The following is a 24377-nucleotide window of genomic DNA, read 5'->3' on the forward strand; positions in this document are numbered from 1 at the left end:
GTCTTGAGGGCATGAGAGTGGGTGGAAAAGGTGGATGAAGGTTGGAATGAGGTGTTAAGGCACCTAAGGTCTACCATGAATCACCAGGAGAGATAAAGATGATTGGGTTTGCTCAAGGAGAGAGGAAGAAGTTCTATGAAAAATGAAGGAAACTAGGGCAGAATTGAGGTGAGGTTTGAGAGACCTATAGGGAATGGATCAGATGAAGGGTGTGATTTTTGGTAAGCTAGCCTACTACTGGAAGAGATCTATTGCGCAGAAACTAACAGTCAACCAAAAAAATCAAGCAACCAATGAAATGAGTGCATCCTAGGAAAAATAGAGTTTTGTATTAAAATGTCCTAAACTATGATGGATAGAAGGAAATGATGGAAAATGCTATAAGAAAGGAAAGCATGCAAAATGACTAATGAAAATCAGGAAGTAAACATGATAAATAAGATCTAAAGCAAAGCAAAACTGGACTATGAACCTACTAGAGAGCTGCAAACACTAGAAGTCTTAGAAATGAGGAAAATCCATGCTTTTGGGGCAACAAGAGAATCTTTGCCTCAAATCATGGTCCCAGAGGGAGGAAGAGAGGCCAAGGCACTATTGATAGCCTTTTGAATCTTCTTTGATCACTACTTAACCTACTACAGAAAGCACAAATGGAAGCAAGCTACTAAATCATCAAAAACAACCTATTCTTAACCATAAGAGAAATACATCTAACAACAAACTAATCTACAAACTGAAGTAATGCTTACAAATACAGGTAAAGAGAAGCTTGACTACTTGGATTGGGACCTAACCCAAGAGCTTCAGCCCTCTGAGGTAACTCAGTGCTAGCTCAAAAAGGATTCCATCTTCATTATCCAAAAATAGCAAGATTACATAAAACTATCATAAAATAGTAAGATTGAAATTTGAGCAGAGTTTACATAGGAAAAAAAGTCGACCCTAGTGAGGCCCTAGGCCTCTCTAGTTATACATCTGAAGCTACCAATATCTTTCTTAAAATCAGGGAGGCTTGGCTCCCAAAACTCGAGATAACTATCAATCATCTTCCACTTGCTCGGTTGCCTTCTAGTGCATGATTTGGTTGCTTGTACTCTGAGCTGAATGAAGGGGAATTCGAAGTGAGGAGCATTAAATGAAGGGGATTCCCTCCTATAAGTCCTCTCCTCTGTCTACTTCAAGTTATTGCTACAGTTTGACCACTAGATCCTTGACTTTGACCTCGAAATCCATCAATAATCTGCATTAAATACATGTTAGGCCACATGGCATAATAACTAACTCAACTCACGCTATAAACATAAATATAATCAGAAAATCATAAAATAAGCTAAGAGAATGGTTGATTTGACTAGGTTAGGAGGTAAAATGAGCCCATATAATTACCCATTTATGAGGCTCATCAGTTTACTATCTCATTTTTCCCATCAGATTGAGGATGATAAGATGAGCTATGAGTTAAGTGAGTACACAGACAAGAAAATAATTTTGTCAAAAAATTTCCAATGAAAATGGGATATTTGTCACTTACAATAATCTTTGGGTTTCATTGTAGCATTTGAATTTTTTCCATAAATGTAGTAGCACCTGTACTGGCTTTAAATGGATGAGATAATGCACAAAAGTGTGTATACTTGGTAAGTCTATCAACTACCACCATGATGACACTCTTTCCTTCAGGGTTAGGTAAAACTGTGATAAAATCCATTGAATCTTCCTCCCAGCATTGACTTGGAATGGATAAAGGTTGTAACAGACATTGGGTCTTAGTTTTCTCAACTTTATTTTGCTGGAAAGCCAAACATTCCTCCACAAACTTTTGAATATCATATTAATGGCCATCCCAAAAAAAATCTTTCTTAACCCTGTGGTAAGTTTTTAAAAATATTGAGTGCCCTCCTAAGGGAGAGGTGTACAATTCCAAAAGAATATTTTGTTTTATTTGGGAATTCTTACAGAGGTATAAGCAATGTTTGTACCATGACAAATCATTTTTCCAGCTAAATGTATCAGATGTACTGAGATCTTGTTGCGACTTTTGAATGAGTTCCCACACTTATTTGTCATTCTTACATTCATCCCTTGCTTCATTTATCCAATCTGGTTGGGTAATAGAAATGGCACAAAACAATGCTTCCACATCCTCATCCTTTCTTGAGAGTGCATCTGCAACAACATTTTGCTTCACTTTTTTGTATATGATTTCAAAGTCATAACCGAACATCTTTGTGACCCATTTTTGTTGCTCTTCTAAAGATAATCTTTGTTCTAAAAAGTATTTAATACTATCATGATCCATTTTTACCTTGAAGTGTCCTCCCATTAGGTAAGGTCACCATTTCTTAAGTGCATGTAGTATTGCCAACATTTCCTTCTCATAAATATCTTTGTGTAAATACTTTATTTTGATTGGACGACTTTCAAAGGAAGTGGGTCTTTCTACTTGCATTAAAACAACACCAATTCCATTTCCTGAGGCATCACATTCCACAATAAAGGTTGTTGTGAAGTCTGGCGTAGCTAAGACCGATGCTTGGCACATTGCCTCTTTAAGATGTTCAAAGACCTTCGTTGCTTCTGGAGTCCAAGAAAACTCATATTTCTTTAGTAATGTTATTAGAGGTGCTCCTATTCTCCCATAATTCTAAACAAAATTGCAATAATACCCTGCCAACCCAAGAAATCCTCGCAGATTCTTTATGGGTGTGGGAATTTTCCATTCCTTAATGGATTTAATTTTTCCAGGGTCTACCTTAACACCTTTATGAGATACAATATGGCCAACATATTCCACCTCTTGTACTCCAAAGAAAAATTTGAAGGCTTTTGCACATAATTTTTTCTCCTCCAATAGTTCAAGCACCCTGTCAACATGTTGAACATGATCCTTCCAAGACTTGATGTAGATTAGTATATCATCAAAAAATACTAACAACAATTTTCTAAGGAAGGGTTTGACAATGGAATTCATCAAAACTTGAAATGTAGAAGGTGCATTGGTAAGGCCAAAAGGTGTGACCAAAAATTCATAATGACCCTCATGAGTTCTAAATGTTGTTTTTGGAATGTATTTAGTCTTAATTCTGATTTGATGATATCCTAAATGAATATCCAACTTGGTGAAGTAAATATGTCCATTTAATTCATCCAATAATTCATCAATGACAGGAATGGGAAATTTATCTTTAGTAGTGAGCTTGTTGAGCTCCCTATAATCTGGACACATGCACCATTATCCATCCTTCTTGTGTACCAATACTCCTGGAGCAAAGAAAGAATTTTGACAAGGTTGAATTATACTAGCCTCTAGCATTTATGCAACCATATGTTCAGTTTCACTCTTTTTGGCATATGGAGATCTATAAGGTCTGATGTTTGGGGGAACACCTCCGAGAATCACATGAATAGCAGGATCATGATCATGATCAAGAATAGGTGGGAGGCCTTTGGGAGTCTCAAATACCTTCGAATAATTGTCCAAAACATTTTGGAGATCTGGAGAAATAGATGATTTCGATGTGGGAACCTCTAGTGAACATAATTATGAAATTACGCCCTGTTGTTATTTATTTAGAAGATTTGTCATGCTATTAGAGTTAATTATCTTTCCCGGTTTCACTGCGATATCTATTAATTCAACTTCCTTTCCTTCCCAAAAAAATTCAAGAAAAGTTCTTGAAAATTAAAAGCTATTGTACCCAAATATTGCAGCCATTGGATGCCTAGTACAACATCGGCACCACCCATTGGAATGGAAAGAATTGAACTATTCAATACATATTCTCCCATGGATAGCTTGACATTACGACACTTTCTACAGAAATTTATGATTCCTCCATTTGAAACCATCACTTGACACTCTGGTGTTGGATATAGGAAGTAATTCAATTCCTTGGCTATCTTACAATGAATAAAATAATGGGTACTACCCAAATCAATCAACACTATTACTTTTTTCTTCTAGATATGTCTTCTATCTTGAGATTTTGAGGAGTGGTAATTCCTACCAATGCATTACAATATATGGTCAAATTATTATCTTCTTTCTCTAGGGTTGTCCCCTGGTGTATATCCTCTTCTTTTGATGTTTATTTTTCCTTTTCTTCCTCCTCCTCACAATCTATGTAAAATAATTTCTTCTCAGCAAACTTATGACCTTTACTGTACTTTCTAGCACAACTATAACAAATCCCGTTTTCTCTCTTTTCTTCCAATTGTTGTGGTTTCAACGTTGTATGTTGTGGAAGACTAAGGGTAGCAAAACTTCCATCTTTATAGTTGTGAGTGGTAGGCTTCCTTGTTTCCATAATTTTTCTTTCAATTTTTCTTGTCAACATGAATGCCTTCTCCAATGAATCAGATTTCCAAAGGTGAACCTCATGTTGGATGTTATCCTTTAAATTCCCTATGAATAAATCAATTCTATGCTACTCTGGAATATCTTTTACCCTTATAATTAATTTTTGGAATTCCTCAATGAGCTACACCATTGAACCCTTTTGTTTTAGGTTTATCAATTGGCTAAAGAAGGTGTTTCTTTTTGTATCCTCATAATGTGCTATCATTTCCTCCATAGAAATTAACCAAGTGACAATTTGTTTATGAGAGAAAAGCCATCCATACCATACAAACTGATTGGGTTGTAAATATAAAGTTGCAATGTGTACCTTTTGTGTGTTTTTTGCATTATGGAGATCAAAATATTGCTCCATCTGTAGTATCCATGTTACGGTATCCTTTCCATCAAACTTCCTCATATCGATCTGTGGAACATGGTGGGTCTTCAATCCAACATTAGATTCTATGGAATCATGATTAACATTTCTTGGTTTCTCATCATGAGTTTCCTCTACAACCTTTTCGCCATTAGGAAGCATTTCTTGAAGCAACTTTGCCAAACCTCCTTTCAAACCTTCCATGTCTTTCTTAAAATCATCAATTTTTACTTCTAAACAATCCATCTTAGATTCCATGTCATCAATATTAGCTTCCATTCCATTCATATTAGCTTCCATTCCATTCATGTTAGCTTCCACGCCATTCATCTTAGCTTTCATGCCTTTCTTTAAACCATCCATCTTGGTTTATGTTACTTTTTGTGAGAGTGAAATTTGTTCCACTTGGTCTCGTAATTTCAATATATCATGTTGTATTTCTTCCTCTTCTTCATGAGTCATGGTAGAGATTTCAGGTTGCTTACTAGGTGTTTCCATTTTCTTTCTTCGGGGAAGCAATTAATGATAATTATGCTTCACTATGCCCTTTGAATTCCTTCAAAAACCAAAATTATGTTAAAAAATTAAAAAGAATACACACCTTTTCTCTTTGTAGGAGATCAATATTGAATCTATCGTATCTCCCTAATTTCGGATTTCCAAGGTCTCAAATTTCGTCTTGTGGTAGCCCTATGAGTCCTCTTTCCAACACCACAAGTCTGATCAAGATTAGATTCTCCAAGAAAGATTTATTCTAAATCTCCCATGATAACCTTATTATAGACTGGTTCAGTAGAGCGAACTGGTATGAAGTGCCACGTGTCATGGTTTCTACCTTCTAACTTGGAAACAATATACAGAAAACTATAGTCTGTAATATTTTTGTAAATTTTTATGAAATTTCAATCTAATTCTTAGAGAGAAAGTTATGATGATTTTCTCAAGGTCGATTTTTTAAGATATAATTCAGGAGCCTGCAAAAACCCTAATGTCCTTGGATCATATATCCAAAAATATAGCGAGCAAAGATCTGAAATTTGTACCCGAGGTTCATTAAGATTTTGGCTCAAATGGGTTTTAATTTATGCTTCTGAAACATCATAGAAAACGAGTTATAGAAAAAAATCCATGATGACATGTTTGAAGCAGTGAAACCCTAGAATCCAAAGCTTTGATCCCAAATGTTATGCAACCAACTCACAAAATAGAAGAAAAGATAGATCAAGGACTTCAAAATCAGCCTCTTCAAGAGGGAAATCTCCTTTTCATTACAAAAATGAACAATTAATCCAGGAGGATATTGGTGGCCACCTACCAATTCCACTTGGACCCCCACCATTGTTTCTTTTAGTTTTTCAGTTTCCTTAATTGTAGCACAGTTTACTATTTTTAGAAGTTTTTCAGGTCCTAAACCTCCGAAGCCATTTCGATGCCCTAAACAACGCTTTCTAGGAAACCTGGGAGCAACATGGGTCCATGGACCAATGTTTCTCATCCAAGAGTTGTAGTCCTCAAATAGATCTTTCTAATGAGGCATTGTGTGCGTCAAACACAGATCGTATGCCAAAGTTATGACCTAGGGAAGTTGATGTATCAATTTACCCAAATAGGGCCCATAGTTTGGTGCTTCATCTCCTAGGGTTAGGTTTCTAGATGTTTACGGTTTTCCATCGTTTCTCAACAATAAATAGGCCTTCGAGCCTCATTGTAAGACAGTTTAGAGGGATGTAGCTACTACATATCTCCTCAAAGATAAGCTACCATCGCCCGAGCTATTTTATTTCCATTTCTATTTGTAAGCATATTTCAGTATTCTACATTAATGAAATGAAGTATTATTTCTACTGCATCTCTGTATTTATGGTTATCTTTGTAATTTGTTGCATTCCTGTTTAAATCTAGATCAGTGGTATTAGAGCGGTTTGCTCTTTCTCTATTTTTCTTTGCACGCCCCCAACGAGGTTAGGATATAAGGAGTTAGGGCTTGAACTGGTCGAACCTTTGCAAGACTAGCTTCGCAAATCCCAACTGCCTCCCATGGTGAATGAAAAGAAAGATGAGGGGGCAAGAGATCCTATCAAAATCTTGCTTGAAGAGGCCCTCGAGCGACAAAGGAACGTGATGATGGACAACTTTTCCCAGATCCTTAAGCGGCTACCCAGGGGTGACACGTCTACTACCACACCCTTTAAGGTACAAGTTAACTTTGACATTCCCATATTTGAGGCTCAGATAGATGCAGACGCTGTAGATAAATGTTAAATCTGCTAGAAGGGTTTTTTTCTGTTTATGATTTTTCCGGCTGGGAAAATATTACTTTCGCTCTTCTTAAATCCATGCCCCACATCAAGGTCTAGTGGGAAACCTACTGCAAACAGAAGGATGAAAGTACAGCCTCACTATTTTTAGTTGCACCCACTTGGAATTCATTCTGGAATGCCATCAAGGAGCAGTACTACCCTGTCAGAAGATATGAGGATAAATACATAAAGTGGACCATGCTACAGCAGGGAAGGGACCAAGACATGCCAGAGTTTACCAATATTTTTCATACCCTTCGCACAAAGTTGGGTATCAAAGATTCTGAGCTGCATTTGGTACTCAAATACCACAACTGCCTACATAGGTACATCTAGGATGAGACATAGTTCTTGGACATCTCTGCACTCGGCACAACGTATCGATATGCTGTCAAGATCAAGTAGATATTTAAACAGAAGAAGTGATACTTTCGATCTGCAAATTTGAAGCAAGGGAAAGGTGCCCCCAAACTGCTGAACAAAGGACAAAGCCAAGGTGGGGTGACCCAGGACATCCCGCCAAATCCGCAAGCAAAGAACAACACCACTAAGCCGAAGAAGGACACAGGAAAGTGGTGTGTGTTCCATATGAGCTCCACTCACAACACAAGTGAGTGTCGGGCCAAGCAGTCACTGGTGGCCAAACTAAAGTCTTCGAAATCATATGCATGCTATGAATCTGAGTTAGAACCCGATAAGGGGAATGAAAAAGGGAGGCAATTTATCGATGCAGAGCCCAATGCCACTATTGCCACCACGAATATCCAGAAGGAGGAACACGAAGATCCAGAGGAGGAGGAGTGCCTCTTCCACTCCCAGATGTGGGTAAAGGGCTCCTTGCTACAATTCATTATCGACAGTGGGAACCAAAATAACCTCATTCCGGCAGAGGTCATGAAGTGGCTGGGCTTACCAACCACAACACATCCACAATTGTACACCATCAGGTGGCTTCACCAAGGATGGGATCTTCGCATGAGCCACCAATGTCACCTCCCATACAACATCAAGCCCTTCACGGATGAGGTATTGTGTGACATTTCTCCCCTTCGTGTTTGTGATGTATTATTAGGCCAGCCATACTTGTAGAAGTGACATGTTGTGTATAATTCAGGGCCTTGTGTTGTTATTGTTACTTTGGGAAATAAGTTGTACAGGATACCGGAGGTAGCACTGCCTGCCGCCATCTCCTTGGTTATTGCAAAATAATGTAGTAAGATCATTTCCAAAACCAGGAAATTTGTTTTCCTAATGATACGCCCTCAAGGAAAGAAGAAGACTGTGGCCACGGCCTCCAGACAGGGCCCTTCCACATGACAAATACAGATGGACAAGATCGTGGAGGAGTACGAAGACATCTTCACCTACCCTGCAAGGGTTCTTCTGCACTGTCAGGTCAAGCACTCCATCAATCTGACCCCAAGTGTGCCGCTACCCAATGGACCAATCTATCAGCGCTCCATTATGGAGAACGATGAAATCAAGAGGAAGATTTAAGAGGTGCTGCAAAAAGGTCACATCCAACCAAGTTCATCGCCTTGTGGGAACCCGATCATGTTGTTACAGAAGAAGGATGGGTCTTGGAGACTTTGTATTGACTATCGGGCATTGAACAAGATCACTATCTAGAATAGGTAGCCAATCCCACGGATTGATGACCTTATAGACCAACAGAAGGGGGAGAAATATTTCATCAAGATCGATTTGAAGTCAGGATATCACCAGGTACCAATCAAACCCTACGATGTGTGGAAGACTACCTTCAAAGCTAAGGAGGGCCTTTTCGAATGGTTGGTTATGCCTTTTAAGTTGATGAATGCTCCTGCAACCTTCATGAGGCTAGTGGATGACATCTTGTGGCCATTCACCAACTCATTTGTAGTGGTATACTTGGATGACATCCTGATCTTCAACCAGAGTTGGGAAGAGCACCTCCACCACATCCGACAGGTTCTCCAAACACTGTGGCAACACAAGTTATGTGCCGATTTGGAGAAATGAACTTTTGGCATGACACAGGATGCATTATTAATGAATGGGGGTGCATATGGATCTAGCCAAGATCTAAGTCATTCGAGATTGGCCATCTCCAACCACTTTGACAGAGCTCCACAGCTTTCTGGGTCTTTCCAACTTCTACCACAGGTTCGTGTTAGGATTTTCTCATATCACTTGGCCCTTGAGTCAAGTCACCAAGGGAGGAGCAAAAGAAAAATTATTTTGGTTTGAATCTCAACAAAAGGCATTCATAGAGTTGAAACATCACCTATCCTTGGCACGGGTACTTGTATTAATAGACTTGCAACAACCATTTTAGATCTAGACAGATGCCTCTGACTATGCTATTGGGGCAGTGCATACTCAACACGGGCATCCAGTGGCATGTCACAGTGAGACACTTTCAGACACAGTCCAGAAGTATCCCACTTACGAAAAAGAGATGTATTCCATGGTGCAAGCCCGCCGACAATGGAAGCATTACATTTTGGGGAAGGAAACGGTCATCCACAAAGACCACCAACCCCTACAGTTCATACAGGCCCAAGGGAAGTTGGAGAATGATCGCCATCAAAAGTGGTCCACATACCTGCAACAGTTCCATTTGAATATCAAGTATAATAAGGGAAGCACCGATAATGTTGCAAATTGCCTCAATCGACCACCGATCATGGCATTAACCACCGTGCTCAACTCTTGTGGGCATGAGACTTCTGACTAGCCACTTCTCTACAAAAGCGACCTAGAATTTAGCCACACATACTAGGCACTCTTATAGGGTCAGCATGTTCCATATTTTCACCTCCAGGATGCCCTGTTATGCCACCTAGGTCACATTTTTGTTCCTTCAAGCGAGCATGCCAAGATGATTTGGGAAGCACACTATAGTCGGGTTGTTGGGAATTTCGGGGATGAGAAAATGGTGGCAGTATTGCAGAAGTATTTCTATTGGCCGAATCTTCGACAGGATGTCGGGAGGTACATAAGATCCTGCACTGCCTGTGCCATTACCAAACCAACCATCAAGAAGCAAGGCCTCTATACTCCACTGCCTACCCCTAGTCGACCTTGGGAATCCATCTCCATGGATTACATTTTGAGCCTTCCTTCTACTAAGCATGGAAATGACTGTGTTTTTGTGGTTGTCGACAAGTTCTCAAAGATGGCCATTACGACGGCTTGCAAGAAGAATATCATAGAAGAATCCACTGCTAAACTTTTCTTTGAATGAGTGTGGGTACACTTTGGGATCCCATAGTCTATCATCTCATATTGGGACAATAGGTTCCTCGGTACATTTTTGTCCAGCCTCTGGTCGATGCTGGCCAGACAGAGGTTGTTAACAGGATGATAATACACATTTTGCGCATGTACAAATCAAAGCATCCACACACATGGGATGAGAGCCTCTGCTATGTTTAGCACATCTATAACCGGGTTCTCCATAGCTCGGCTAGCCACAACCCTTTTCAAGTGGGCTTGGGATTCTAGCAACTATGTCCCATTGATGTGGCCATGCCATTTGTAGCTACTCATGCAGATTCAGCTCATGTCTAGTCCGAAACAGACAAGGAAAACAACTTCATTGAGCACATCCAACATATTCACTAGCAGGTCCACGAAATTCTAGAGAAATAAAATGCCAAGTACAAGCAGCGACATGATCAACATCGGGTGCCACACAAGTTTCAGGTGGGTGACAAAGTCTGGTTGCATTTGCAAAAGGAACGACTTACTGGAGCCTATCGGAAAATCAAAACACTTCGATATGGTCCTTACACCATTACCAAGGTTGTGGGACACAATGATTTTGAGCTCAACATTTCCCCATTCCTTGGCCTGCACCCAGTGTTCAATGTGGACTGCCTTTGGCAATACTTTCCACCATTACTCGACACATATGACATTGCAGAACAACTCACACCAACATATTTAAATCCATATTACATGGAACAAGCTACAACTGATCATATCATGGACACGTAGATCAAGCACACTTGCTAGCAGAAGATCCAACTATATCGAGTTGTCAAAGCAAGCCAACTCCTTCACAGGCAAGTGGTTCACCAGGGACCAAGTTCAAGAGAAGTTTCATCATCTCATGGAGGAACATAACACAATGGGGACCATTGCTTCCTAAGGGGGGAGGAATGAACCAGGTAAATATTGGTGTCCACGCGCAAATTCCACTTAGACCCCCCCCATTGTTTCTTTCTGTTTTTCAGTTTCCTTAATTGTAGCACAATTTACTATTTTCAGCAGTTTTTTGGGTCCTAAACTTCCAGAGCCGTTTTGAGGCCCTAAACGACATTTTTCGGGAAAAATGGGAGCAACATGGGCCCATGGACAAATGTATCTCGTTTAAAAGTTGTAGTCCTCGGATAGATCTTTCTAATGAGGTATTGTGTGCATCAAACGGAGATCATATGCCAAAGTTACGCCCCTGGGAAGTTTATGTACCAATTTACCCAAACAGGGCCCATAGTTTGGCGCTTCATCTCCTAGGGTTAGGTTTTTGGATGTTTAGGGTTTTCCATTGATTCTCAAAAATAAATAGGCCTTCGAGCTTCATTGTAAGACATTTAAGAGGCATGTATCCACCACATCTCTCCTCAGAGATAAGCTACCATCACCCGAGCTAGTTTATTTCCATTTCTGTTTGTAAGCATATTTCAGTATTTTACATTAATGAAATGAAGTATTATTTATGTTTTATCTCTTTATTTATGGTTATCTCTGTAATTTGTTGCGTTCATGTTTAAAATTGGATCAACAATTCTTGGATGATACAAATGACAAGATCTCCTTTCTATATATAAGAGTATAATGGGTCCCAATACAATCTGAGCCTACACAACAATAATATTGTAGGGGCACAAAAATAACAATAGCGAGCTTATATGGGGCACAATAGTACAATAAGGGGGTGCACTAATAACAATGAAGGGTTTCACTAGTAGTATAGGGAACTAACAAGAAATCCTAATCTATGCAATGATCAAAAGAGAAATTTGTTTTTTGGGGTTGTTAGAGTGGGGCCCTCAAACCATGATCCCATGAGGGAGATGAGGAATAGGCCACTGCCACAAGCTTTTCTGAAGTATTTTCTTTTACTATTGTATCACTAACCTACTTATTCAATTAAAAAACTAAACAATCATTCAAATACTTGTAAATTAACAAAGCATAAATAACTTCAACAGCTAACTATGATTCTAATCTAAGAATACATGTACAAAAAGAGGAACCTCTCCTACTAGGGTTGGGCCCTAACCTAAGAGCTTCACCCCTCTGAGTCAATTTAGTGATGGATCAAGGAAAACCTTTTGATTATCAACAAAATGTAAAAAATTTCCTCTTGGATACAATAAAAATTTGAATCCTAATGAGTCCCTTGGCCTTCTTATTTATAAAAACTGAAGCTACCAAAACCTTCCTAAAAATTAGGGAGACTTGGCTCCCAAACTCCATAATGACTTTTCTTCACTATCAGAGGCTTGGATGGCAATGAACTCGGTTGGCTTGGTTGCTTGTATATTCGAGCTGATGAGATTTGGTGGAGGAATCTTCGAATGATTGAGGAGTTAAGGAGGGAGACCAAATCTCCTAAAATCCCTCTTGCTTGTCCAGTTTGAGTTCCTGCACTTAAATTAGCCCAAATACTGCTCCAAATCATGCAATTAATGCACATTAGGCCAGATGACATAACATCTCACATTTACTCTTCTCACTGTGCAAAATATAAAAACATATGTAAAGAAATGTGAGAAACATTGTTTTTAATAAGATAGAGAGTGGCATTGAGACCCATATAATTTACCTATTGACGAGCCTCGTCATCACCCCGTACTGAAAGTGTTTCTCATCCTCTTAGCATCTTAGTCTATGCACATATCTCTCATAGCTCTTGTGACCTCTCTGACATCCCAGACCTGTGTTGATGGAGTTTCCTCTTGTGGATAAAACCTTGCATGTTTCTCTATTTCTTCCCACTACTTCCTTTCCTTCTCTTCCTTCCTACCTTCTGTCAGGCCCATCGGAAAGCGTGGACTAGGTTTCAACCCAATCCAACTTATTTTTAGTCTCTGCATGTCATTCTTATATAGTGGTGTTGTTTCGAGTTCATTCCTCAATATCTCAAGGGAATGGTACTCTCTTATCCTTAGACTGTGGGTTAGCTTGCTCCATCTTCTATGGCATGCTTGCTAGATTTCATTTCTCAGCAACGTCAAGGTGTCTTCAAAGTGGGAGATGGCCTGTTCTTGTGTAGCTAGGTATCTTGGTGCAAAATGGGCATCATTGGAGATGATGTTGTGGGCTCTAATGAAAACAATTGAATTCATTTGTTCTTCTCTGATGTAAAGGGGATCCCCTCCCTCCTTTTCCAATATTCTCTTCACCTCCTTAGCCCTCGCCTCCTCATTACTCATCCATGATACAAGGGCCATTAGTTTTAAATACCCAACTTTGCATTGGGGTCCCACACATTCGAATCTGTTAAGGCCAAGTTGTGTAGGTAAAATTCAGATACATTGGCCTTATCTTCTAGGGTGCTCTTGTCACATAGTTAAATGAACTACCTATAGTCTTGGAAAGGCATAGTCCCCTATTGCGCTAGTGTCTTGGTCTGCAATTTCAGCCATGTATATTTGAGTTATATTGCATATGATCTTGACGGAATACTTCACTGAAGTGCCTCCATGGAGAGGCTTGCCATGGTGGCCAATTGGCTCTCTTTTTCTTGGAACTGCGTCCTTAGCCATATGTTTTTTGCCTCTAGTTGAGATCTCATAATTTGTTCCTTATCTCTCATCTTACTGAACTCCCTGCCCATCTCTAGTAGTTTATCCTCCATACAACCCACATCCTCTACCTTCTTTGATTTGGAAATTTGCATCCAGCGATGTGTCTTTCCTCTCTCCTTCTCAAGCTTAAAGACGAGAGGGATAGAAAATTTATGTGATATTACTCGGCCTCCCTCAACGAATTTGTAATAAGAGCTCCGATTGGCCTATGGGAAAGGCTCCTGCAGCCCTTGGAACTCCCCCTTAGATGCCTTTGGAGGCATTTTCCCCTCCCACACTTGCGTTGTTGCTTCCTTGCATTCCCTCTATCCCTATTGTCCTTGTTATAGCTTTTTCGGTGTTTCTTGTAGGACTGACATAGATTCTTGTAGGACTATCTCAGGATCATATAGAAGGTTGTTTCTCTATGTAATGGGGTCACAGGTGCCTTGTCTTTCTTTGCTAATGTTGACTTGGTAACAAGTTTCCTAACATAGGTGACAGGAGACTTTCGGGTAGCTTGTTTGGATGTGCCCTCTTCATATTTTATTTCCAAGGAAACTAGATTTTCTTACTCTTTTGGTGACTCCTCAATTATGATTAGAGTCATAGTAGGTATTTGTGGTTTCCCTTGTTTGATCCTAGTGCTCCTACTTGTTTTGAAATACAAGGGATTCTACCTATGTATTTTCCCTTTTGACTTGATAGGTATACTTAAGGCAGTCAAGGTAGAAATTGCCTCCGTCTTAGTGGGTTACGAGGACAACCTTGGAGATTCCTCCCTTTCCTTGGTATGTTCCTCAGGGCTTGCTTCTTCCTTCTAATCTTCCTCTTCACTTTTTTCTTCTTCTCCTTCTTTTCCTTCTTCCTCCTCTATTTTATCTGTTTCTACCTCCTCTTATTCATTTGGTTCTTCCTCTTCCTCTTTAGGTTCTTCTTCATCTTCTTCTTATTCCTCTTCACCACTAGGGGTTGGGTCCCTATCATATTCAAGGGTAGGCCCCTATATTACTATTGTAACCCCTTATTGTTATTAGTACAATCCACTTATTATATCATTGTACCCATGTAGTGCCCATATTGTTACTATTGTGCCCCATAGAAGCCCACTATTGTTATTATTGTGCCCTTACATTATTATTGTTATGTCGTCTCTGATTATGTTATGACCCCTTATACTCCTATATATAGAAAGGAGGTCTTCTCATTTGTATCATCCAAGAATTGTTCATTTATGTAATGTAAAGGAGGTTTCCCCCTCGAAGAGGCTGAATTCTAAGGCGTTGATCTATCTTTTCTATCTTTTCTTGAGTTGGTTTCATAACATTTCGTATCAGAGCTTTGGATTCTAGGGTTTCGCTGCTCCAAACAGGTCATCATGGAATTTTCGCTATAATTTTTTTTCTACGATGTTTCAGAAGTTGCAAAAAAGAACCCATTTTAGAAGAAATCGCGCTGAACCTCGGATCCAAATTTCAGAGCTTTTCACGCTATATTTGCGGAGATATGATCTGAGGAAGTTGGTCTTTTTGCAAACTCCTGAATTACATTCCAAACAGGTGACCTGGGGAAAATCGTCATAACTTTCTCTCTGAGGATCAGATTGAAATTTCGTCAGAAGGTATAGAAAGAGGACGGACTGTAGTTTCTTGTATGCATTTTTCAGATCCAAAGGTCGAAATAGTGACTCTTGGCACGTCGTACAAGTTCTCTCTACTGAACTAGTCTATAATCAGGTCACTGTGGGAGATTTGGCATAACTCTTCCTTGGAGAATCCAATTTGGGTCCGACTTGTGGCATTGGAAAGAGGATGCAGACGGATACTATAGGTCATAATTTCAAAACTTAAAAATCCAAAAGTACAGAGTTACAGTCGTTTCAAGATCGAGCTCCTAAAATCAAGAAAAAGCAAGATGAGGAAGTTTGATGGCAAGGATCTGGTAAATTGGATACTTCAGATGGAGCAATATTTTGATCTACATGGTGTACAACTGTTACAAAATGTATGTATTGCATCTTCATATTTAGAACCAGATCAATTTTTATGGTATAAAGGGCTTTGTTCTCGTAAACAACTTGTTACGTGGTCAATTTTCACGGAGGAAATGATAGCACATTATGAGGATACAAAGAGCAACACCTTCTTTAGAGCAACACCACAACAATTGGAAATAGTAAAAGGGCTTTGTTACATAATGGAAAGTAAAATTATGGCAACAATGAAGTCTACCCCTCACAACTATAAAGATGGAAGTGTTGTTTCTCCTAGCCTTCCACAACCTACAAGGGTTACACCACAACAATTGGAAGAAAAAAGAGAAAAATGGCTTTGTTACAATTGTGATAGAAAATACACTGAAGGTCATAAGTGTACTGAGAAGAAATTATTTTACATAGAGTATGAAGAGGAGGAAGAAAAGGATCAAGAAACATAAAAAGAAGAGGATATACACCCGGACCCAACCCCATAGAAAGAAGAAATAAACCAGGCCATATCTTGTAAAGCATTGGCAAGAATTACCACTCCTCAAACTCTCAAGATAGAAGGACATATCAAGAATAAAAAGGTGCAAGAAGTGAAAGATCACATCGAAAAAGAAGAAATCAATCCAACCATATCTTGTATTTCATTGGTCAGAATAACCACCCCTCAAATTATCAAGATAAAAGGACATATCAAGAAGAAAAATGTTAAAGAAGTGAAAGATCACATCGAGCATCCCGAAATGAATCCGACCATATCTTGTAAAGGATTGGAAGAAATTACCACTCCTCAAACTCTAAATATAGAAGGACATATCAAGGAGAAAAAGGTTCAAGCAGTGAAATATCAGATCGAGCATCAACAACAAGTTCTCCAACTTTTAAATGATAACGCCATTTTGGTGCAAAATCAAACGAAACAACAGGTAGATCAACATCGTAGTGAAAAATGTTTTGATGTAGGTGATTGGGTATTTTTACTACTACATCTCAAGCAAGCTATTTATGAGAAGGAAATGTTGGAAACACTACATGCACTTAAAAAATGGCAACCTTACCAAATGGGAAGACTCTTCAAGGATGAGGATGTGGAAGCATTGTTTTGTGCTATTTCTATTATCCAACCAGATTGGATAAATGAAGCGAGGAATGAATGGAAGAAGGATGAAGCAGTATGGCCACTTATTCAAAAGTTGCAAAAGATCCCAATTCAAACAATATTGCCAGAAATTGAAGACGAAGGAAAAATCATATTGGAACTTGGAGCAGTCATAGAAACAAGGACCCAACAGCTATGAAATCGACCAATTTCAGAGTATCTCATCAAGTGGAAGAACTTACCCGTTAGAGATTCCACATGGGAGGACAAGAATTTTATACAGTAGCATCAAGAACTACTCAAGCGTTGAGGACAATGCTTTTTGAAGGAGAGGGGCATGTTAGGCCCCTATATTACTAGTGTAACCCATTATTGTTATTAGTACAACCCACTTATTATATCATTGTACCCATGTAGTGCCCATATTGTTACTATTGTGCCCCATAGAAGCCCACTATTGTTATTATTGTGCCCTTACATTATTATTGTTATGTCGTCTCTGATTATGTTATGACCCCTTGGACTCCTATATATAGAAAGGAGGTATTTTCATTTGTATCATCCAAGAATTGTTCATTTATGTAATGTAAAGGAGGTTTCCCCCTTGAAGAGGATGAATTCTAAGCCGTTGATCTATCTTTTCTATCTTTTCTTGAGCTGGTTTCATAACATGTATTTCAATCACAACCTCTCTGTCCATGTCTCTAAATGTGGACCATTGAATAGGGACTCTAGAATTAGCTGGCCCAATGCATCCTCTAGAATTAACTTAATGAATCCATGGTGTGCTAATTGTTGATGTTTCCCCTGTTGGACCTTTAGGTTCATGTCTATTATTGATTGCAACAAAAAGTAGGGTACACTGAGTCTTCTATCAATGAGTATCTCCTCTCCAAATATGAACTCATGAAGGATTCTAAGTTGGTATCGATACATTAGACTGAGCCTCCCTTCACAAGAAATATATTTGAGAAAGTGATAGCTGCTATAGACATTTTTGTGCCTTACAGCTCTAAGCATGAAATGTCCATAATCCAAGGGATCCAAAGTCCCTAAACATGTTGTTCCTACCCCTAGAGGAACAAGGCCAGCAAACCACAGCAATTCACAGAAGTTCTCCACCAGAAACTGCTCAAAAACAAGTCAAATTAGGATCATTTCAGTGGCCCCACTGGCCACCTGCATTGCAAAGCACCCCAGTACACTAGCTAGGTGCGTTGCAATGCACCCAAATGCACTACCAGGGTGCGTTGAGCGGGAAATGACAAATGGCAGGGTCCTTTGTGCGAGGTGTAAAGATTGTGGAAGCTTCCAGAATCTTCCTCCATGACACTTGCCTTGCTGAGTTCGACTAAGTGATGAGTAAGAGGCTCTTAGTCTCCAAGTGGAAGCAAGAACTGACAGAGAGAGAGGACACTAGTCAGATCTCAAGCTGACTCATCCTCTCTCCAAACATCTATATATGGATCTCTCCTCCATGAGGTCTAGAGGCTGGAATCTGGATATTGCAAAGAATAGCTGTTGGTTTGAGATTGGAATCATTGGGTGCTTTATGCTTTGAAGGGAGGTGAAGAAAGGATTTCATTTGCTGGGAGGTAGATGCTGGATTGGAACTCTCTTGGTTGTATCTCCTCCTGAACCTTGTTATTTCATCAATAAAGCTATTTTGGTTTCTCCTACATGCTGATGTGTCTTTGATGTATGATTGCATTAGTATGTTTAGTTTATTTCTAATCCTGAACTAGTTATGAATATGAATCTATGTCTTTGTGTAATGTTCCCTTCTTTTGATCTTGCAGGAAATTGGTGAAGCTGGGCGAGCGAGAAGGCAAGTAGCTGGGAGCTCTCAAAGAGAAGAGAAACCGGATCAAGGGACAAACGGAAGACACCGGTTAGTCCATCCATCTCTCTTCATTCTTAATTCATAAAGGAAGAATACTAGAATAGCTGTTTCTGTTTGTTGCTAAGGCACTGTCACACCTTAGGTGGATAGGATCATCCTGCATAGGCATTTTTCCCACAACAAATTGGCGACTCCGCTGGGGAGATCTGTTTAATCATTTTATTTGTGTTTCTATCAGTGTTTGTTTCATAGACTCAAGAGCAGCAATCGAACTGTATCTGCTATTTTCAGATGCAAAGTAGACAGCTGCTGCTTTGATCCAATCACCGGATTTGTCTATGATCTAAACGATGGACTCACAAATGATTTGATGATCCTTTGTGATAGATCTTAGCCCTCCTTCAAATCATCCCTTTGATTGTACCTTGCTTGTTGCTTTTATTTGGCCTGAAACTGTAGATTAAATTGCAAACCGTGACCCAGAACCCGGAGAGAACTCTCGTTTCTGCTCCAGCGCAGGCTCTGTGAAGAGACTCTGCATTTCAACGCAGGTCCCGAGAGGGCTACCTGCGCTGTAATTCAGTTTCTCTGTTATACAGGTGCGCTGATCCAGCTTATGCCTTGTGCAGCTGGGGTTCTTTGCTCTGTTTTGCCTTGTTTTGATCTCTGATTTTTGCAGCCTGTAACCAGCATAGGTACCTGTCTGATAACCCCTTTTCTCTGCCTTAATTCCGCCTCCTTTTGTACAAAAAGACTGTGAGTGTTTTTATGTGTTTGTGGCGTCATTTACAGTTTTCCATTGCAAGAGTGAAATAGTCATACTGTAGCCCTTGATTCAGATCTGTTGATTGTGGTCTTAGGAGAGAGTTCATTGGATGTTTTATAGATTGGTTATACATTTACTTTTGGTTTTGGTTTGAGTTTGTCTCTTTTAAGTGTCGAAACAAGTGTTTACTTCGAAAATCATAAAGTGTTGTAATCTCTTCTACCCTTTTTGATTTCGAAAAAGTAAACTTGTTTGTAGCTGTCATTTAAAAGCAAATTCAAAGTTGTGCAAAAAACTTTCTTTTTAGGCATCAATATTAAGAAAGCGGAAAACAAACACTTGCATTGTGCATTTGCATGTTGATAGTTTGTATGCTTGATTTAGGAAAAGTGCATTTAGAGTGTGCTGATTGCTCTTTGAGAAAAGATGGTGTCTTTCTTTTCCCTTTGTAGCTAGGATTTTCATTGTTGAAAAAGAGATAAAGATTTGCTTATCATCTTTTAGATTGCATTTAGGAGTTGTATCTACATCTCGTGGTGAACCTCAAAAGGAAAACTTCTAAAAAGATCAACTTAAAATAAACTGAATGAACTTAACAACGCTTTGTAACATAACGCACAACATAGAGGTCTAGGCTAGAGACGTGTTCCGGCGTCGTAAAACCTGGTATCTGTTGGCCTCGCTGATGGTTGGGTGATTCCTCCTGAGGGACCAAAAGTGCCAGTATGGATTGTGCTCCCACGTACCATCGCGTATATATTGGGAGACCCCTATAGGCTTAAAACCTTTATCCTTAGGAAGCCGTGTCGACCGCCCTACTGATCGCAATGCACCGAACATAGCATTCGAGAAGATTGACTGCCGTACCGTAAAACGTATTCTACAATTTTGTGATTGGTTTGGCACACCCTCTACCTAGATCTCCAGAGCAGTTCCTTTTGGCCTTTTTCAGACTCTATAACGAAAAAAGTCCATCTGAGCACTTGTCACTTCAGGCTCATTAAAAATCGAACGAGACTAGAGTCATCTTTTGTTTTTTCTCGACTCTTAAAAACTGAAAAAACAAGTTGTGTCAAGGCGTCTAAAATTCATTTAATTCGGAAACATACTTCCCCTTTGTTTTAGTTGATCGAGTAATCCGCAATCGTGGAAGAAAGTCAATCGAAATCGCTAGAAAATATTTTGGATAGACTAGATATGTCTGAACAACCGTCGACATCCAGGACTGTGTCGTCCGACACAGCAGTGGCACAGCCTCCTACTGCTACTACAACGATGTTCAATGGTATACCATCTGTCCCGGCAAGTTATCAACAACAAGCCGGAGTCCCATCAGGGACTGCTTCGATGACATGGTTAGTTCCTATTTCTTCATCTGGATTATCATCTGGTATTTCTTATGTTGAAACTCAACAAATTGATCCAATGTGTCTTCAAAGGCCAATCTACCCTTTAAGTACTGGATTGCCACCATATGAAGGGCAATACGCCTTTTCATTGTTCCCTCCCAGAGAACAACCATATGAGAGTTTACAACAAAGTTCAGGTCAAACTGGACTTACATCCAGCGGTTGGGTACCAATACTACCTCAGCAACCAAGGGTTGTATATTCAATGCAACCAATCCACCCTGTGTCGAATACTCCCACTATACCTGCTCTGGTGACTGCATCGCAAGTACAAGCATTACCTGTTGTATGTCAACCACAAGTTTCTCAGGTTGCAATACAACAGCCTCTTGTCTCAACGACTCAATCACAACCTCAGGTTAGTGCCTCCTTATCTGGAGCGACTCAGGATCAAACAAGTACTGTGACTCCTCATCATGGTCAATCATCCAGTATTGGTCAACAGCAAATGGTCCAACAACCAAAGCTGGTTCAACCTCAACAACCACCATTCCAGCAATCATATCAAGGACCTGAGCAACAAGTCATTGTAAGTAATGGGCAACCACATTTCCAAAGCGGTTATCAACAACCATATTATAGTGGTTATGCCCATCAACCTTGTCAAAGTTGCCAACATCAAATACATTATGCTGGTATGCAAAGACCCATTGTTGAGGCGATTCCATCTTATCCTGGGTATGCTTCACCAAACCTGAATCAACAGTTGCCCTTTGTAGCAACTCTAGAATTACCATATCTAAACCGGTTGACAAATGATCCAATTGCTTATGCCCCTTGGTGGCCAGCGATTCCGCATAAACTTCCGTCATATATTCCTAAATTTAATGGAAATCTGGGTGAAGATCCATCGAATCACGTGATGAAATTTCATCTATGGTGTTCGTCAAACACCTTAAATGATGATTCGATAAGGCTTCGCCTCTTTCAGAGGACGTTAACGGGTTCAGCGGCAAAATGGTATATTGAATTGCCTAGAGCTTCGTTCGACAACTTCAGTACCTTAGCCACAACCTTTTTAACCCATTTTCAATTACCGATAAGGTATGAAACGGGAACAGAACTCCTTACCAACTTCAAACAGACAACGGCCACTCACATATCTGATCATATACATGAGTGGCGACGTCGTTGTAGGATGGTAAAAACGTACGTTCCCGATCAGCTATTAGCTGAATGGTTTATCAATTGGTTATTACCTTCCATCACGGAAGATGTGGCAAAGGGGGGAGTCGTAACGGAAGAGCAAGTTATAGCTCGTGCGCAATATCTGGACTTGATCTATACTCAGTCTGGCACGCTCTACGACAAAATACCTGACGCCCCTAGACCAAAATTCTCGATTCCTCCTCCTCCTAAATTGAACAATGACTCTCATGCTGTCAATGGCGTGATTGGCGCAACAGACACGAAATCGACAAAGGCTACATCTAAAAAGGCCCGTAAGATTTCCAGTCAAAATGCAAATGAGGAACTTCTTGCCTCAGAAGTAAATGCCATGTCGACCGACAAGGGAAAACAACTGAAGCAACCAGGGGGCAAGAAGAAAAAGAAAGGGAGAAAAAGGAAACCCCCTGCGAGGTTTCATATATGCGATGAGGATCATTGGATGAGAGATTGTCCACATATAGCTGAAGTTAAGAAACTCTTTAAGAGTTCAAAAACCTCAGCAATATTGACTGATCCGTTTCCAAGCCCGAGAACCAAACTGGTTGCTAATCAAAATGCTTCCCGATCCCAAGTGCTTATGTTGTCTATCTCAAAGCAGCAAAATGATGCTTTGGCAAGGAATAAAGATTACAGGAATCCACAGGTGTCGAATAACAAGGCTAGTGAACAACCTAGTAGTTCGACAACAACTTTGACCAAAGTTGTGCCACTCATCATTCCTGAACAAATGATAAACTCGCCAAAGGGAGTAGTACACAAGTCGACATTTAATCCTCGTGCAAAAATAGCACAGAATTATAATACAATAGAGGACCTGGCCCAATCGCCGTCTGCTATGTCGACACTTGAGGTACCGAAAAATTGCCTCTCCCAAGAGCAAGATTTATTATCAGCAATAGGTGGGATTGACCCAATGGATTCCAATCTTGTGGCCTTTAATCATAAAGGATATGATCCTCAGTTACCAGCCCAACTAGCTTTCCTTATTCAAGTGAAAGCCCTCAACAACACTGTTCATCGAACAATTATTGATGAGGGGGCATCTACATGTATTATGTCGATGAGTTGCTGGAAAAGTTTAGGATCTCCAACCTTGTCGCGATCTTCGACGATATTAAAAGCATTCGACGGAAGGTCATATACCCCATATGGTATCCTAAATAACTTCAAAGTTGAACTAGGAGGGAAAACAATAGAAATTGATGTTGAAGTAATCGACGGAAACCTTGATTACAACATCCTATTGGGAAGACCCTGGATATATGCCATGGCCACAGTTGTGTCGACCTACTTCAGGAATATTTCATTTCCCTTCCAAGGAGGAATTACAATCATTGACCAACAAACATTTCTTCCCAACAGTTCACAAGTTACAGGAAGCATTCCAATGATTCGTGGAAGCAATCATTCGCTCCAAAATATCGGAGTAGGTCTCCTAAAAGACCCTGCCTTAATGGGTACTTTTTCCCTACCGCCTCCGAGTAATCTGGCAGAAGTGCCCACAGTGGAATATGAAACCTTATATATCTAATTGATTTGGACTCCAAGGACGGTTCTTATCTCGTGTCAACCTCGCTAAAAAATGAAACAAGGAGTCATGAGGATAGTTCTTTTACTGTGTCAACCTCATTAAAAAATGAAACAAATCCCCTTTTTAAATCTCAAAGGTAAAACTTCATTCCAACCACCGAGTTGAATGCAATGAAGCTTCGGGGGCATGCACCTCGATTTGCGTTATTATGCTGGGGGCATGCAAACTTATCATCGAGCAGTTTTAGCACATAGTTCATGCTCGTTAAAAAATAAACATAAGACCGAGCAAGTGTTTCAATCTGTGTTTAAGCTCGTTAAAAAATGAACTATTCTGGTAAATAACCTCCGTGAATGTAGCATCATCAGCCATTAAAGCCTTGGTCGTGTTTGCCCATCACCTCCACTTTTCCATTGGCCGATCATTCACCTCCATATGATTGTTTACCCATTTTGAGGAACAGCTGCGAAGAGTGATTTCACTAGCCATCCTTGTGATACTGCCATGATTTGGAAATTCCAATCCTTCCCTCGAATCAGCTGCTACCCATTTTATCACTCGTTCCTCAAAAGACGAGTCCTCTTTAAGCTCTTTTCATCTGACTCGTAAAATATGAAAAGATTGCCGAGTTTTGGCCTTCCATCTCGTTAAAGTGACCGGAAGAGCTATCCCTCCTCTAGATTTTAATCTTTTTGGACCTAAGGGATTATTGCACAAAAAGATCGAGCGCTTGTTTTATTCGGCTCGTTAAAGATATCGAAAATTCATCCCTTCTGTA

This window comes from Pinus tabuliformis, chromosome 7, assembly GCF_031772625.1.
Source record: "Pinus tabuliformis cultivar Carrire ecotype Pingquan chromosome 7, CPIR1, whole genome shotgun sequence".
Classification (NCBI taxonomy): domain Eukaryota; kingdom Viridiplantae; phylum Streptophyta; class Pinopsida; order Pinales; family Pinaceae; genus Pinus; species Pinus tabuliformis.